Source organism: Choloepus didactylus, chromosome 5, assembly GCF_015220235.1.
Source record: "Choloepus didactylus isolate mChoDid1 chromosome 5, mChoDid1.pri, whole genome shotgun sequence".
NCBI lineage: Eukaryota > Metazoa > Chordata > Mammalia > Pilosa > Megalonychidae > Choloepus > Choloepus didactylus.
This window is the reverse complement of record NC_051311.1, coordinates 75,371,475-75,374,214: the sequence shown is the minus strand read 5'-3', so window position 1 is coordinate 75,374,214 and position 2,740 is coordinate 75,371,475. Positions and strand designations below refer to the sequence as shown.

Here is a 2,740-nt window from a genome sequence, read left to right as displayed (position 1 = left end):
GTGGACTGTCCTGTCAGCAAGGCTCACCCTGAGAGCCTTCCAGGGGCACATTAGCTCCATGGACAAATCCATGGAAGCCATTCTTCACCTCTCCCTTCCTTCTTCAACCCTTACCCTTACATCCCTTCCTCTTCCAGCAAGAGTGAGAGAGAAACAGGCATTTCGTTCAGTCCCTAAGCACTGCCCATCTTAGCAGCACTTGCTCCCCCTCCAAGAGTCGCAGAAAACAGAGCAGGCTCAAAACTCCCATGAAGTTACAGATCACAGTTCCTCTCAAGTGATCTTCACAGTTAAAACAAGCATATATTTCCTTGGCTTCTCTCCCCGTTTCATGCACATCCACTCTCGCGCGGTGGGAACGGTGCTCAGCAGCAGTGTGTGGCCGGCTCACATCAGGTACTGCACCACGAGGAACATGATCACACAGGTGAGCAGGATCATGCCAATCATGAACTACTTGTCCTAGAAAGCCTGCTTCTCAATGAGCCGCATCACTGTGTTGGATAAGCCCAGCATGTTGGTAATGTCAAGGATATTCTGAGTCTCCTTCAAGGTCAGTCTCTGGGCCCTCAGTCCTTCCAGGATACTGTGCCCGCCTCCAATGAGGTTCTCCATGCTGTGGTGGGTTTCCTGGAGGGAGGAATTAAACTTAATTAAAATTAATTGGTGTCAGAGTCATTAATGGTGAAGGTGTGAGCCAGAAGCAACTCTCTCTGTCTCTCCTGCTGCTCCCTTGCATAGCACTTGTGCTAAAGTTTCTGAGAGCACTCTGCAGGTTCTGGACATCATACTTTAACTGGTCAACATGGAATGCAGAGACTGCTTATCTGTTGTCTTCAGGCATCCCATGTGAGACTGGATCTCATGTCCCTGCTTGTGCATTTGTTGATACAGAGGCTCCATGGTGCCAGCTTGGCTGGCTTCCACTGCCTCTAACTGCTTTTGCCTGGAGGGCAAATTCTGGGTAGAGGGTCACCCTGGAGAGGACTTTCCCATATCAGTATTTCCCAACCAAAACATGGCCAGGTACCCCCAAAGGGGCATGGACTGGCTCCGAAATTCCCTGGTGAAGTCAGCAAAGATGCCAGAAGTCTGCTTTTTTTAAAATGCAATTTTATTGAGATGTATTCACATACCATACAGTCATCCAAAGTGTACTATCAATTGTTCACAGTATCATATAGTTGTGCATTCATCACCACAATCAATTTTTGAACATTTTCATTGCTCTATAAAATAAAAATAAGTATAAAAATAAAAGTAAAAAAGAACACCCAAAACATCCCTTACCCCTCCTCTCTCCCATTATTCATTTACCTTTTGTCCCCATTTTCCTAATCATCTGTCCATGCGCTGGATAAAGGGAATGTGATCCACAAGGTCTTCACAATCACATGGTCACACTGTATAAGGGTATAAATCTTCCTGGCAAAGTGGGACATGACTCCCTCTTTGGACCTGGAATCATGGGATTGAAAAAGCTTTCTGGACCAAAAGAGGGAAGAGAAATGAAACAAAATAAAGTTTCAGTGGCTGTGAGATTTCAAATGGAGTTGAGAAGTCATTCTGGTGGTTATTCTTGTGCATTATATAGATATCCCTTTTAGTTTTTAGTGCATTAGAATAGCTAGAAGGAAATACCTGAAACTGTGAACTGCAATCCAGTATCCTTGATTCTTGAAGATGACTGTGTAACTATATAGCTTATACAGTGTGCCCGTGTGATTGTGAAAACCTTGTGGCCAACAATGTTTTTGATGTGCTACCCAAAAGCTGTGCTTTCTTGCCTGGCCCAGCAGATGCCACTCTTCAGCAAACTGTTCTTCACAGCCCTAAGGAGGCACTGTGTCTATAAAACTCTACTGCCTCCACCACTGTTTGTAGGTAGGGTTGAAACAATGGCTGTGTCTCTCTTTATCTGGGGCAGGCTGAAACAGCAGCTCAGGGACAGGACCTAGTGAATTGAATTTGCTGGCCAAAAGTCTTGATTAGTGCTTGGCTGTGCCTCCCTTCACTTTTCCTGGAGAAGAGGACTTGCAGGTACCCTCTGTCTGCAGCAGCCAGCCAGGGATCAGATCCTGAAGCAGCTGCCTTGAGAGTAGGGGATGGGTGCCAGGATCTGCCGCAGAGCGAGCAACTCAGAGTCCTTTACTACAGTTTCTCAGCCTCTTCCTCCCTCTCCTATCCCTGTATACCATAAAATGCTCTCCTGGCCTCTGGATCCCCAGAACATTTTTTTTCTGTTCACTAGCTTTTTTGGAGGAGGAGTAAGTCCTGGAGCTCCCTACTCTGACATCTTTGGAACTTTCCCCGTTGATCTTAATACTTTTGTGGCAATAACTCTTAACATCTGTAAGGACAGCTTTTCAAGTCATAATGCTTTACATTTTTGCACCCCTTAGAGTGCCCAGCACAATCTGATTATATAGTAGATAATTAATAAATAATGACCTAAATTAGCCTTTCTATCTGCAAAAATAGATTCTTAAACTGTACATCTAGGTTATAAAATGGTTTCTCTTTAACTATGAAGTACATATCAGTGAACATATTTTTTTCAGCTTTCATTTTTAAATTATTCAAGGATTTACTGTGACAGTTTCTTCAATCAAGAGTTATTTATTTTATATAAATGCAATGTATTGTACTAGAAAGATAGGGTGGCCTCTGGTATATTTTGCCCTTGAGATGGCTCATATCTTTAAAATATATTTGTAGATACTAGGTCTAGGTAATGAGG

The 2,740-nt window shown here is 43.7% G+C and overlaps 1 pseudogene; it reads right to left on the bottom strand.

The window, feature by feature from the left end:
* Nucleotides 1-387: 387 nt before the first annotated feature.
* Nucleotides 388-903, bottom strand: LOC119535349 (annotated as a pseudogene).
* Nucleotides 904-2,740: the final 1,837 nt, after the last annotated feature.